The 14824-nt window shown below is 40.7% G+C and overlaps 1 protein-coding gene and 1 long non-coding RNA gene across 7 annotated transcripts in view; one reads left to right on the top strand and one right to left on the bottom strand.

The window, feature by feature from the left end:
* Pxb (putative Hedgehog signaling attenuator pxb) overlaps positions 1-14824 on the bottom strand; it is a 499142-nt gene that overhangs the window by 107461 nt on the left and 376857 nt on the right. Inside the window, exon 1 of one of the 6 annotated variants that reach the window (XM_083034386.1) lies at positions 8386-9785. The exons of the other annotated variants lie outside the window; for them this stretch is intronic. The gene's annotated coding sequence lies outside the window, so the exon portion shown is untranslated. Of the gene's footprint in view, positions 1-8385; positions 9786-14824 lie in introns of those variants that run through there. 6 annotated transcript variants of the gene reach the window in all.
* The window catches only part of LOC145934114 (uncharacterized), a 162933-nt gene that overhangs the window by 72487 nt on the left and 75622 nt on the right, over positions 1-14824 (top strand). The window lies entirely within an intron of this gene.

Genomic DNA, 14824 nt, shown 5'->3' with positions numbered 1-14824 from the left:
TTGGCATTAACTTTAAGATATTTGGCTACAGGTAAGACACTTAAAAAATATTTATTTAGAGAAAAGTTGTTTCGACATGATCACGACACTTTCCAAAAAATTTCCGGAAGATTGGAAATATATTAGAGCGCTGTCTGACATTTGTTTGAACATGTCTACACGTGAATTGCAAAAACAATCGAAACACTGCAACTCGATCTAGCGATACTGCTTTCAGCGCTGTACACATGTCGACACTTAGTGTATACATTTGATCTAGACATAAAAATGTCGCCGTGTATACGTAGCTTAAGAGATATAGATTGGAAAGAGATATAGTCACAATTTTTCCATAATCTGACGAATTTCGCGCATGGAGAATAAAAATTACGATATTTTGGCAATCTTGTCGGATCATCCCCTGAGAGAACGTCGAACTCCCATCACGAACCCCGCAATTACCCGATAGAGGACTCGAAGGGCGAATAAGGGTGCCGGTCGAAGGTCTCGCGAAAGTGCAAAACAAAGTTGGCGCCCTCGTCGTTATCGAAATACGACGAGGGATATCTTAATCTTCGTTATATGTGTTCCCTCTGCAAACTATTTTATTCACGCCATATATTAATTTCCGCTCGCGTTTTTAACGCTCTGTTATAGAAAGAAAAAAAGCTTAAAGAGCATCGTACGTAATCTGTCCATATGAAAAATACACAGTTATTATATCTAAGAACTACAATTATATAAAAATATTAAATTATATTCTCTCTCCCTTTTCGTATCCGCTAAGAATCTGTCTCACTCGAAGCAGTCGTTAAACGCATATGTCGTTCCTGATAATGACAACCAACCAGAGGATCGCCCGAGTCACCCTCTCGGCGACGCGAGATCTCGGTCGAGTTGCTTACAACCGCCATCTCCGCGCTGGCTAGAAGTTACAAAGTTATTCCTCCCGGAGATCGTTTAATTCGAGCTGCCGGTGATGGCGGCGCAAGGGCGCGCGTCGAAAGGGAAGGTAACGGGATACCTAAAACTCGGGCGTCACCCTCAAGACGTTGCTAAACCATCCCTCGTAAGTTTCTTCCCTGCACCACCTCTCTCTCTCTCTTCTTAGTTTTACTCCTGCGAGTCCGCGGGGAAAGCTTTCACACGCACGTGTCTTGGGTTTCTCACCGGTACTTTATTAAGCCCGGAACAGCCCGCCCTTTAATGGAAACGATTTCGGCAAGCTTGCATGCTACGCTAAGAGGGTGGCGAACGCGCGTTAAGGGATGCCATGGGATACCGGCGGAGGTAATCTTGGTCGTTGCTGATCTCAGGAACGCTTCAGCGAGCGTCGGCAACCTGTGATTTCTTAGATACATAAATAATAAGGCTATCTTCTCAGATAGGCTCTCGCCTTTCACCTCAAGTTTCGGAGAGAAAAAGTTGTATATCTGAAAAGGTGCATTTAAATAGAAGAGAGCTTCTAGAGATGAACAACAATATTTTTCAAGAGAAAAAGTTTAGATTGCTTTTTATCGAACAAGAATCTTTCTTCCATTTCCAAGACTTAAATATTTTAAAAGAATTGAGTTTCAATATTCGTTATATCTAAAAAAATTATGAATTAGATATTAATGAGAATTAGTTTCTCAAAAATTTGTTTAACATAAAGAATAAATTATCAAAAAATTAATTTAAAAAAAGGAATTAAACTAAGAGAAAAAATATAACAGTATTCAAAATAAATTAACAAATATGTGAAGAGAGAAAAGAGAGGGATTAATTTTTGCGAATTTACACCGATAAATTTCATTTTTGCCATTTATAGAGAAAATATATATAAAATATATATAATATATATCGACATTTGTATGCGCGTCCGCAATTAATTCACATTCATTTTCCTACCTTCGCAGGGTGATATTTCGAAGCGTATAAATATTTCAGAGACAATAATGAATTACCAACAATTTCATCATTTAGCATTTTCGACACGTCAAATCTCAAAAAAATAAAAAATATTAAAAATAAAAAAGTCTACGTCATTATGTCGAGGTGCCAATGACGCGTTCGCGAAAACGGCCGTGAAACGTGAGACGTGCGACGAGAGACGAAAGTTTTATCACGCCCGACATCGCATTAACGCTCGCTCGTATCGGAACTTCTGGTTATCCGAAACGCGTCTCGCTGTCGTAGGAACAGTTCGTTATCCGTCGACTCTATGCCGCTCATAAAAGTACCTACCTCTCTCTCATGATCGGAAGAGATACCGGAGAAGGAAGAGAAGGACGAAGGACCAGCCGGACCAGAGACACTAATCGCGATGGGCTTAACGAGCGATAAAGCCCAGACTGGTGTGTCCATCGGGTAAACGTTGCTGGCTGCCGGTTGCCGCCCGCCGTAAACTCGGTTTAAGTGGAGTCGCCGCGACGCGAGCAAGTTTGCAACGTTTCGCAGAGACAAACTAATGCGGAATTATTCGTCACATGACCATTTCTATTAAAAGTTATTCAATCCGTTTTTCTCTCTCCACACAAAATTAGCACAAGTTTTTTCAATGCGATAGAGTCTGATAGTGACATGGAAAAATTATTAAAATTTATTATTATCTTAACATCGGGGAATTATGATTATTATATTATTATTATCATCTTAATGCGCTTATATTAATTTTATTATTTGATTCGTTTTTATTATTAATTCGTTTATTAATGATTCGTTTCTCTTATCAATGTTCATATATAATTGGATAAATAGAACTTTAAGCTTGTTTTGATTCAAAGCTGCATTGTAGATTTAATATTTTAAATATTTTAAATATAAGGGTAATAATTAATTAAGAAATAATTTTAATATTTTTGTTCTATTAATTTCGCGTATGTTGGACGATTTCGCATAGCTAAATCGTTTTTAATACAGCTCTGTCGGACTACGGTTTATAAATGCAGAAATGGTTGGCATGAAATTCGCAATGAATTACGTGATATAGCGAATATACGGGAAATTTCAGCAATTTCGTCTACGCGAACGTTAACCCGAATAAACGTGAATTAGGAGAACCTAAGCGTGGTGTACCGCATACGTAATATTCGAAAAATATTAGATCCGCCATATGAATTAATTGATTAATTGATTTAGATTAAAAGTTTCTGGCGGTTTTTATTGATCGGTGATTTTTATAAAAAATATATAAATATAACAAACGTAACACATATTTTCGTTCGATGTATCAAACAATGTATTTTATTTTCGAAAATATCAATAAAACAGTTGTTTTTAAGCGAAGCTCTTTCCTTTCTATGAGAGTGCATCGCTCTGCAATTTGTGCACGACGTTCTATGCAGCATCATGTATCGGTTTGTGTCTCCACCTCGTGCCGAGTCGCTGCACTTTCGTTTTGTCTGTTTGAGCCGACGACCCAATAGTATAGTGACGGCATTCTTTCAATGTTTTTATCGGTTGTTGTGTTTGTTTCCATCAATATACTATTTTGCATAGAAATATATGTTTTTCAAAACGACCGGGAAACATTAGTCCATTGCATGTGAATGGTTTCTGCTCCAAAAATTAAAAAAAAAAGTCATAAGAATTTTTATATAGTTTGGGTCTTTTTTGTTCCAGTATTTTCAAAGTTACGATCGCGCTAGAATAGCCCATTGTGTGTACAATTTCGCTCCGCACAAAATTATAAATATCGGAAAATATTTTTCAATTGTGTTTTGCCCCATTTTAGTGACGCTTTTTCTATTCGGTTACTTTGAAGAAAAGTAAAAGCCGACATGGAAATTTTTATTCAAACTTCTATTTCTTGTTTACGTTACACCCTAGACTTAAGATGTTGAAATAAACAGGGACTCGTTAACTAGACTCAGTTCTATGGTTTGGAACTAGAGCTATCCGCATTATTCTGTGGCTTAGACACCGACAGTGTTGCGTCTGCTGAGATATTGCAGCTTTCTCCCTCCAACATAATATAGTTGATCGTTTAACTTCTCTCTATTATATAGAATTAACTCCGTAATTATTAATAAAAATAATAATTTAAATCTCTAAAATTAAAGACATAATAATAATTTAGAACGTTTCAAAGATTTTACATTTTTTTCTAAATAATTCTATATAATTCTTTATTCTATATTATAAAATAATATATTAAAATCTCTGACATGGACAGAAAAGAAAAATGTGGCAAAATATTATTCTTCTATTCGGCAAAATTCGTTCAGTGTCTTTAATTTCTTCCAAGGGCACCGTCGAAGTACTTTTGCCAGTTCTACGAAGAGATGTTCGATCTTCGTAAATTCTTACGAGGTAGCGACCGAGAAGCGATACGCGGAAACGAGATTGTTTTCAATCCGCTCGTCGCGAGCCATCAGGATTATTCCGGCATTGTTGGCTAAATCGCTTTTAGCACGAGCGCGTCCGGCATAGAGAAGACAGTAATTTTCTCTACATGGGAGAAACATGTGCGCTCTATTCCTACGAGAGGACACCCCCGGCACGACATCACGTCCGCGTCGGTCTGGAAGGATCCCGGAATAAAGTAAGCGTCGGACGTCGCGCGAAGCCCGCGGGTCACGCTCGCATTTTCGCTCATCCTCTCCTCCCCCCTGCCCTTTTCTCCCTTTTCCCTCTCGCCCATAACTGTCCCTAATAACTGTCAGCCGCAGTCGCACTTATAAACCCCCCCGGATCCGGGATTCCTCCGGGCGCGCGACGAGATTAATCCCGCGCTCAACCCCCGTCCGGACGAGAAAGAGTGAGTACGTTTGTCGTAACTCTCTTTAAATCCAAGAATAGCGTTTATAAGTGGTGAAGAAAAGACGCGGTTTCTTTCTCTGTCCTCTTCGCAAAAGAAATCCGATGAAATGTAAGCTCGTATAACTTTCCGTCCTTTTAGTTTCGCGTTCGAGCTAAAAAAGAACGCGCGACACACTTGACTTTTCAAAGAGGAGAAAAACTATGTAATCAAAATTACATTACCGAGAGATATGACGTTCCGTTATTGGAACGCGCGGAATTAAGTGTTCCATGTACGGTTCAGTTTTTTGCGAAATTGACTTTCGGCGAATTTTTATCGCTATTTTGTTATTTTCTTTTTCTCTCTGTTTTGCTTCTTCTTTTTTGATTACTCGCCGGATTGCGCTTGGCTTTTTCGCGATACTGTTTTCCTTTTCTTCTCGGTATCTGGCGCGATATTGAATCCGCGAATGTACAGCTATCGCTTTACGGTTACCGCGATAAAAAAAAAAAAAAAAAACGTCGGCATCGCGGATTCGATCAATCTGCCTCGACGAGGGCTGCTGAAGCGCATGAAAAGACCAACGCGGAATCGCTACAAGAATCGTGTGTCGCTCGTGTAGGAGTAAAAATAGAAGTCGTCCGCGGAGGGTAAAGGAACAAAGATCTCAGACTCTTTACGAACCGTTATACTGCCATTCGTAGAATGCGATAAAAGTTCACTGTCACGGTCGACGGATTGAGTTGCAATTATGCAATCTCGTCTACAATTTTTTGACAAGTTATTCGTTGCAAAAGGATTGCAAAATTTTCGGTCGGTTATATATCGCAAATTTTAATTTAATTTAATTCAGATAATATACTTATATTCTGTAAATGAAAAGTATGTACAAGAATTGTTAGTTTTAATTTAGTGCATCTGAGTCTATAAATTAATTTCGCTTCCAAGTGGAATATTTGCTCATTCGGTATAGATTTTATTATGACATATGTTGCGATTGATGGAACAGAAACTTATCACCAGGGTATACTCAAGAAAATAACAAGGAACTCCGTATTTGATTCGATCGAATTCTTGTAACATCCGTGAGAGATTTTCGCGGATTTTGAAAGCGCGTGCAGCGTATAATACTTGTTCTGGCGGAAATTTGTGTGTCAAGACATTCGGAAAATTCTTATCGCCGAGATGCGTTTTCGCGAGAAAATAACAAGGCGAGATTTGACTCGATCGAAAATGTAACGCAGCAATCTTTTTGCAGTTTCCGAACGTATAAAATATATCACGAGAAATTTTTTGACAAATAAAATTTTTGTCGTCAAGATATTCAACGAAAACAATAAATTAATGATAACTATATATTGATAGCAACAAGATATGCACAATATAAACTTAGGAAAAGTTTATATAAAGCAAATACAAACAAAAAGAACAAATAAAGAATATGGTACAATTAAACGAAATAAAACGCGATAAAAGATGCGGCGGCAGCTAAAAAAAAGATAAGAAATTATAACACTCTTTGAAATCGATAGAAAGCAATATATAAACGTGTAAATTTGGAAAAAGAACATTTGGAGATAGAGTAGAAATAAATTACACCAAAGAATGCTCGTTATACCCGGCGTACCTACTCAGAAAAACAAGAATCGCAATTCAAGTGAAGCGAAGAGGAGCATAAAAACGTACGTTTGAAATTTCTTTTCCGTTTTCGGAAACACTACGGTGAAACATTTGAACCCGTCGACGGGGAAAAATTCTCATCGCCAAGATGCACTCGAGAAAATAACAAGTATAGCTGCTATCGGAATCGATTGGAGATAAGAGAGCACGACGAGAGAAATTTCTATCGTCTAGAACGCGTTCGCGGAATTAACAAGAGAGTTCGAGCTGGTCATAGATGATGTAACGCGAACGAGTTCGCAGAAATGATTATTTCTTGAATATCATATATCCAAGTGCGAGATATGTGTGACACGCTATATGACGCAAAATTTCACGACTGTATTGGATTTTATGGGACGGGGACGATTCTTCGAATTCCGTTCGAGCGTCAAGATGCTCTGAACAAGTCGATGAAAAGTGGAAGAATCCGTCGTGCGTCCACGATGCGTTAAAACCTCAGTTCGAACGGCAGTAAAATTTTATCGCCAGCATCGACTTTTCCCTCGGGAAAAACACGCCTTCCGGTGAAGACACGCTGAGAAGGATCGCTCGCGATTTTTATCGAGTTTGCGATGTCAAATGGACCGCAAACGTCCACAAATTATTTCTCTATTGCTCTTAAATTTATTCTTGTTTATATATTATTAATATGTAGATTATAATATAATATATATACATATAATATATATAATTATATGTATTATTATATATTGTTATTATATAATAATTGTATATTATATAGCTTCCAATTAAATTATTTTTGAAACGACCATGCGCTTACAATTTACACCATCTTTAATATAAAAAAAAACTAAGAGCTAAAAGTTAGGAATTTATTCTAATTAATAGCGTTAATTCTCTCTCTTTAATTTTTTAATAACTTTTCATTTTATTCGCATAACGCGTCATTCTAAAACTGTTTCCCTATAATATTCTACACGTCACCCCTCTAATTTATTAAGGTTATCGACAAAGCAAAGCCTATTATTCCGCGCGACCCGGAAGGATCTCCCGCGCGAGATGTCGCAAATCCGCGATCGATAGCGCGATAATCCTCGCGGAACGGGTCACTCATCCGCGCGACGCGGAGAGATCTCTCTCTCTCTCTCGCGATGGAAATCGTCGTTCGTCGAGATGCTTTTAGGAGCAGATTCGAGGTAATCCTCTTTGCACCGGGTTGCGCGAAAAAGGAGGACAGCGACGACGTGGGGAGGATCCGTTCCGAAAAAGCAGAGCACCGCGCTCTTTACGCTCCGAAACTCGCCACGTGACGCGCGAGTAATTCGCACGCTCGCGAAAGGATATTTTCATTTCCTTTTTTTCTCTCCCCTTTTCTAGCAAAAAAAGCTTTTTCTCCGAAACTGCGAGTATCCCGAATGAATTTGCGCCCGTTTTTTTCAGACACTTTCATTCCGAAAGTTTCGGTTTGTATATTTTAAATAGTAAAAAAATGTGTCGCACTGACACTAAATACGTAATCTTATCTCGTTTTCGTTATCATTTGAAACGACGATTATTAGAATTTAAAAGCTTATCTTGTTTTAAATGTTATCTCGTTTTCATTATCGGTTGAACAACGATTATTAGAATTTGAAAGCCACGAAAGCAACACATTTGTTAAAAATAAAATACGTGATCACTTTTTTTTGCGCGCATTAAATCTAAAATTAATCTTTAGCTTTCTCGTATCAACAAATTCAAGTTGACAACTTCAAGTTTTTTATTCAACAATAATCACAATAGAACAGACAGACATACATATGTCAAATTCTATTTCTAGTTTCTCAAATCGCGCGAATATTCAATAAACTTTCTAATAAATCTTTCCCAACCATACGGTTTGCCACTTATCGACGAGAAATGCGAGCTAATCACCATGGAGAGAATTGTTTCACTTTCGGGACAAATTGTCTGGCACCTATACATATATACACAGTCGTCCTCGTCGTTTTCTCCAAAGTTTCCGAAACGAGTTAACGACGACGACGTCACGAAGATGTGATAAACGTGCCCTCGCTTACCTTAGAAATCCGTCTGCAACTACGGTGAGACGACGTCGTCGATTCGCTACGAGCGCATTTCCCAGCCGCGAATGATTTTCCGTCCGCGCACGTTTCCGCTCGCGGCGTGACAGAGCTGCGCCCTTTCTCTCGTCAACGATTCACCCCGCGATTCACTCGCGCGAATTTTCGCGAGAAACTTCTCGCGCACGACACTTTGCACGATCAAAACCGCGAACGACGCTGTTCGTCGATCTTCTCGAGACGCGGACAGCTGATGATGACAGGAGCGAGGAAAGGGCTAATCCTACTCCCCCGTGTCGCGTTTATCGCTACGAGACGCTCGTCAAGTCGGCACAAAGAACCGTCTAGCCGTCGTCCTCCTCCTTGCCGTGTTGTCGCGAGGGGCAACCTTCGTCAACCCCCTTGCTTCGAGGTCACTAAACTGCGCCGATAGATGTTGACAAGCTCACGCGAAGCGACTTTTCATTTACTTTCTCATTTCTCTCGGAAAAAGGGACGGCGGAGAACGACACGTTACTCTCGAACTCTCGAACTCTCGAACGCACTCGAGACGCACTCTTGATGCACTTTGGATTTTGGATGGATGGATGGATGTGCGACGCGTTTTCTTTTATCTCGGAAGAAAAGTGGAATCGCACGTATTCTCACTCGCGTGTTTTCAGAATTATTTGTAATCCTTTCTTTTTTGCGGCGTGACGGTCGATTCGTACAACGACGTGAAAATGTGGTAAATCTAGGAGAAGGAGGGATCTCGCTCTGTAACCTCGGTCGGAAAATTGGCAAAATTCGCCGGATTGTCGGGAACGAAGGTGTCTGGAAAATCCGTCCGGAAGGGAGGCGACCGGGTTGAATTTTCACCTCCGAGAATATCGGCGATGCCCGGAGAATTCGAACGAGGTATCGTCGGGGAAAAATCCGTCGAATCCTCGCGCTCTTTTCTCAGCCGACGACGCTATATTTCTCGCGTCTATCGCCGCCACTATTTTCCTGCCGGAAAAATCCAGGGGATGCTCCTCCGAAGCGACACACATACACACACACATACACACGCGCGCACATATACACATACAAACTAGATCTCAATTTTTTTTCACCTTTACTTTCGGCACCGGCAGCGTGTTAAAATCTCACCACTTTACGTTCGCGTCGCCGCACAATATTTTCCTTAAATATTCTTAGCGAGCGCTCTTGATACAAGTCGCGTTCGCACCCGTTCGATTGTAGACTCGATCGAGGGGCTGTTTGTCTCACTACTATTTCCAACTGTCACACTCGACTCGACCAGTATACAAAATCTACGCGATTCCGAAATTGTCTACTTCGAACTTTAAGTCATTCCGAGCTTCTTTTCTCTCCCCCTTTCTCTCACGTTATCGGAGCAATCCTCGCTTCCCGGCCGCGCGCGGCACACTGTTGCTCTCCGCGCGATCGTCCGCAGCCTCAAGCTCGTCTCTCCCCTACCATCGCAACTCACCCCCACCATGCGACACCCCCCATCACTCGTTCCCTTGCGTTGGCAATTCCCTCTCTGCATCCCGCCACTAAAGTCGACGGGCTTCTCTTCTTTCTTGGGATATGCGTGTGGCAGCGGACTCCTTTCATAAGGGTGCTGGGCACAAAACACAGGGGCAGAGGGGAGGGGTGAAAAGGACGACGTTTCGTCCTCTCGAATACGTTGTACACGAGCGTTTTGGGATGGCTCGAATTTGTAACACCATACCGATTTTTTCTCGGGATCTCGAGACTACCTGCTGTTAGACCCGATGACTTTTTCATTTGAGTTTTGTTTACATAGGTACTGTTTGTTTGTTTGTTTATTGTTGTCATCGAAGGGATTTTTTTATTCGGAGTTTTTTAATCGAATTTTCTAACGTGATTATTTCTTCATTATATTCTGAATTATTTAATTAACTTAACCGAAAGAGATTATTATAAAACTTGATGTAATTATTTTGTATATTTAAGTTCTAAGCACTCTGTAAGTTTCGCGCTACATTTTTCTAAATTTGTTTTTTATTTGTTCCTTTCGATATAATTAATTTATTAAATTAAGAAGACTGTCTGTATATATAAAAATTTTAAATTAACATTATGCAAAAATGATTACTTTTTACGTAACTTTAAAGCGATACACTCCTTGGGTTGGGATTAACTTTCTGCTAGTATCACGTTTCATAGTCGGATCCAGTTTGGCGGATCCTTCAAGCCGGAGCTATTATTCCAAGGACCAGCGTACCTGCTTGCAAAGTGGTGCCCTCTCGACTGTGACAAGACTATTGTACACAAAAGGATGTTTCGCTTAGACATATGAATAATAACGTCCTTAGAGCTCGTTTTCCTCTCGTATGCATTTGTCGAAAGTTATATATACATATATATGCATATATATACTCATGTTAGCTTGTTAAGCCTAACGTTAGAACAGTAGTTGAAATTCTTGTCATATCATTTAAAAAAATGTATTGCAATAATCTTCTGTTGTGATATCAGTATCATTTTATGAACTATAATAATTATAATTGAAAAAAAAAATGATAAGAAAAATGCGACCCTCCAATTTATAAAGAGAAGCAAAAAGTATATCGGTTCGTCATGAAACGTCTGAAAGGAGTCAATTTTATATGCATTCGCGTGCTATCCCTTCCTCGTCCCTTGTTCGAGTTTACATCTCTATTAATATTGTGATATCTCGCTTGCTTGTCAGCAATAGTTTCGCGTCGACGAGTTCGCACAATGAAGCGGAGTCGCCGGGAAAAACGATAGGATATTTCGTAAATAAGAGACGGACCGGACGCTTGACGATGTCTACGTCGCTGAAACGTCCTACGTTAGACGCAAAGAATCCCTGACGAGATAGCGATTCAAACAAGGAAACTCGCGGAAAAGGCATTGATCCCGCGTGTCGTGTCGCGTCCCGCGAGAATTTCCATTCCCGGCCGACGAATCCGGCACGAATCGATTGTCGAAAGACGACGATTCCCACGGGCGGCCTAATCGACCGCGTTTGACGTTTCCCCTCCGCCTCTCTTCCTCTCTCTTTTTCTCACAATCTTTTCTGTAGAAAAGTTTTTCCACGTTCTGTTCGTACGGATTTCTCCACGAGACTGTAAAAGACCCACCACCTGCTAAGTGATATCGATTGCGCCACGTTGCACTTTCGTCAGCGATCTCCGATGCATAACGGATTACGTAACCGATATAATGATCTCGCGCTTTGTTGCCGCGATATTGTAATTGCTTCAAACAATTTAAATAGTAGATATCTTCACACGGAAAAGCATTTCGCGATGTAAGCATAGACATGTAAATCGTAGACATCTTAAAAAATTAATTAAATATATGAATTATTAAATACATTAAAAAATATATGAATTTCTTCCTTATATATTGAGACAATAAAAGGAGCAATTTACTAGCAATTTTATATTGAATAAAATCACACACACACACATTCCGATTTATTCTATTCGCAAATTAAATATTCTACTTTTTAGGCAGATTAATTTTTTTCGTGTATTCCTCATAGATTAAAAAAATTTCTCGCGCGTGCGTATAAACAAGTAGTCGCGTGCCCATTTTAATCGTCGATTTATCGAGATTTATATCTCTTCGAGAGTCACCTCACGATTCTCGAACGGAATCAAGCGACTCCGCCGCTTCAAGTACGATATGTTCTTATCGGATCTGCACTTCGCGTAGTAGGAAGTAGGATTAGACGGACGGAACGTCTTCTTATCGATTTCTTGCGGCGGAAATCCGCGGATCCCGGAACTCGCGGGACCGTAATTCGACGTATGTGGGTCATCCGGCTCTCGCGAGACTGAGAAGAAGAACGGAAGGAAGGACAAAGGGGATATCTCTCCTCGGATATGGGGGATATGCAGCACGCAAAAGGATATCTTTGCGCGCGCGCTCAAGAGACCAGAAACGTGCCCGAGCCTTCGACGCGTCTCGTAATATTACGGAATCCCCTTCCTCCCCCTTCGCCCCCCTTACCGCCAGCAGGACGTGTCAGAGTAGTACGTGTCAGAATGACCATTACTCTTGTGAAGAATAAGGAGAATTGTGGAGGAAGAATTTTATATCTTCCCCGCCCCACACGACACGATTTTTCATGCTCTTTATTTTTTCGATTTCTCGCGCGGAAAAAGCAATTCTTGCTCTTGGAGTCGTGTAAGATGTTCGCGTCGGACGAGTCAGGTGAGTTTATTTTTTAGCTTGCGTGATTACGATTTCGATCGGGATAATACGCGGAGAGTGAGAAGAGCGAATCGAATAAGCTTCGATTTTTCAAGATCTTTAATTTTTCTCGCGAATATACAATTCGCGTTTGCACGCGGCACAAATGATACAATTTATCGACGATAAATTGTACGAGAGACATAAACGCGTTATACGCACATTTCTGCGACTACAGAATTCATTGTTATGAACGCGTTGTAGGAATACGCATTTTATAATCGCAGCACAAAGGGGATGACCCGCGCGAAACCAAGTTCCACGCAATATAGCGAGATACGCGCGACACTATTTGAAAACATTCCGCCCGACGAGCAATCCATTTCTCTTTGCGACGTACTTAACGTACAAAAATAAATACATCCACGTACGTTAAAATTCCTAGGGTGCTTCGTCTTGTGCGCGACGAGCATCCCCGTCTGTGACGCACACTATTTCCATAATTATTAGCTCTTGTCACGTGACCTACTTCCTCCGCATAACTTTGCAATCTCGGTGCTGTAAATGTTTTTTCAAGCAATTTTTCAGAAATGCATTCGTGATTATACGTATATATCAGAAAGCTGATAGCTATATTATAGTAAATGTCCTACTTATGCAGAATATTTATTTTTTGTCTTAATATATATTAATGTTTCCTTAATTTCTTTTTCTGTTTAAATTGTTAAAATTAGTACATTCAAACTATTATGAAAATTAGTAGTATCCAAAATTAATTTATTTAAAGCTAGTAAAATATCCAAATAATTTTTCTTCCAAGTGGCATTACTTATATACATGTAAGTAATAATAATTGTCATAGAAGCATAAATAAGCTTTTTAGGATTAACAATACACACTTGATTATATATTTGAAGAAATGTGCGTTGGATTTTCGTTAAGTCATTATTATCTCGAGTCTGCTTCATCACCAGTTCGAGGAACCAAAGTTAAAGATGTTTCCTAGACTTCTATGACCTAAGCTTCGCGTTATTCGACCTAAGCGCGCGTTTTCACCCCCTTCGCCCTCTTCCTCCCCGGGAAACCACGGAACAAGCGGCCATCGCGACGCGACGCGGAGGGGAAGGGGATCGGCAAAAACGAAGCAGCACCGGAGGGTTGCCGGCTGTGTTATACAATCGTAGCGACGCGGTGGATGGAATTAATTAAACGCTACCGCTTTTCCTCTCGTCCCCTTCCAACCCCTCGTCCTATCCCGCGCCATTTCCCATCGCCACCGCCGCCGCCGCCGCCGTCGTCGTTGCTGTATTTACTCGGTGGGCTTTGAGGATCGAATGGCAGACGCCCCCGTGAGAGAGGGTCTAGTTGTTTGCTCCTATCCCTTCCTCCCACGTCCCCGTATGACCGACTCTCTTGGTACCAACCCCTTCCCATTTCGCGGCTGGTATTGCGAAACTACCGGCGGATATCCGCAAATACCGCGAACGAGTATTTGGAGGACCCCCGTGCGTAGAGAGAGAGAGAGAGAGAGAGAGAGAGGGTTTGAGGAAAAGAGAGGGAAGGACAGAGGACACAAGACGGGGGTTCCCGAACTACTTGTCCCCTGTTGGCCGGCGGCATTGAAAACTTCGTCAAACGAGGCCGAAGACGGGTACCGCGATGTGGGATTCTTGGAAGAAGACGCGGAAGGGAAGGGAGGAGAGACGCAGAGACGTATTTACCGAACAGTTTGGGACTAAATCGCCCCTCTAGAGAAGAGTAAGCTGCGCACACAAAAGAATGGACAATGGTGGACGCAGTGTCAAACGAACCCGACGAATGGAAGCAAACTGTACGAGGAAGTTGACGATTCGCAGAGATAGTTTCGTTACGTATAATATGTTGAGGAAGCATGTTAATCTTTAATGCTTAAATATTTCATAGATGTAGGTCTTGAAAAATTTAAAGCTAGACGATTATGTTTGACTTTGACAGAACAGATGTGAAAGTTTGAAGGGAGAGAGAGATTGAGAGGAAAGAAGTATATTTCATAGATTAAATATTAAATGATTATACTCAATGCATATACTAAATGATTGAATGTTGAACGAATTCAACGGAATCGAATAGGATAGATGTATGATAGATAGATATCTACGTAAGGATAAATAAATATGTAAAGAGAGAGGGTGAGGGTAATATCGATCGCAAATTTGGCACGCGGCTTCAGGTCAATACTCCCGACTCGTTGTTCTTGAAGACATGTCCGGGAAACGTG

This window comes from Prenolepis imparis, unplaced genomic scaffold (assembly GCF_030444845.1).
Source record: "Prenolepis imparis isolate NDT839.2.m4 unplaced genomic scaffold, iyPreImpa1.0 SCAF_3, whole genome shotgun sequence".
Taxonomy (NCBI): Eukaryota; Metazoa; Arthropoda; class Insecta; order Hymenoptera; family Formicidae; genus Prenolepis; species Prenolepis imparis.
The sequence above is the reverse complement of the archived record's forward strand: the minus strand, read 5'-3'. Positions and strand labels throughout refer to the sequence as shown.